The sequence below is a fragment of the Myotis brandtii genome, unplaced genomic scaffold (assembly GCF_000412655.1).
Source record: "Myotis brandtii unplaced genomic scaffold, ASM41265v1 scaffold699, whole genome shotgun sequence".
NCBI classification, from domain to species: Eukaryota; Metazoa; Chordata; class Mammalia; order Chiroptera; family Vespertilionidae; genus Myotis; species Myotis brandtii.
The window spans coordinates 267,327-268,043 of record NW_005370733.1 but is presented as its reverse complement, the minus strand read 5'-3'; the positions used below and the strand labels follow the sequence as shown (position 1 = coordinate 268,043).

The window sequence follows — 717 nt, the reverse complement described above, 5'->3', positions numbered from 1 at the left end:
CGCCACGCTGCCCCCCAGCCCCTGCTCACCCTCCAGCCCGAAGTGCCCCCTGAGTGTCTGCCCCAGAGAGGCCCCAGCTCCGGAGGCTGACGTTCTGTTCTCCCTGCACCCCCACGTCAGCGTGCTTCCTTCCAGATTCAAGCTCGGGGAGGGGCGGGGTCCCTCCCGTTTGACCCTGAATAAATGCAGGAGGGAGAGGAAAAGGCAAACAAACAAGCGAGCCTGCACCCTTCTCCCCGGCCTCCCTCAGGCTCCCCACAGGAACCCCGTTCCAGGGGTGTCCTCCCGCCTGGAGGCGATGGGACGCGTGCAGGACACGGGAGGACCCCCCCCTCAGCCCTCCAGGCCCTGGGAAGGGGCTCGGCTGAAATGCGATCCATTGACCACATTGAACTGCCGGGCCCGGCTCCTGGATCTGTCTCCCTCCCGTGGGCCTGAGGGGCGGTGACAGGCCCTGGACTCTGGTTCTGGTGCTGCTGCGCGGCCTGTGACTCACCGCCTCCAGCCCCAGGGGAGTGAGTGCCAGGAGGCCCTGGGAGAGGACGGCTCGTTGGGGTTAACGGTGGGGACGGGGTTAACGGTGGGGACGCCGCCGGGAAGGATGCGCTGGCTATTGGGCCCCGCAGTGACTCCAGCCGTCACCACGCGGCACCCGGGACGCACCTTCACGCTGCAGTGACTGCACAGAAGGGAAAGCCCTGCCTCTGTCCCCTGGCC

General features: G+C 67.6%; 1 protein-coding gene across 2 annotated transcripts in view; it reads left to right on the top strand.

Annotated features, from left to right (window-relative positions):
- Positions 1-717, top strand: part of CFAP77 (cilia and flagella associated protein 77) — a 113,913-nt gene that overhangs the window by 112,220 nt on the left and 976 nt on the right. The window lies entirely within an intron of this gene.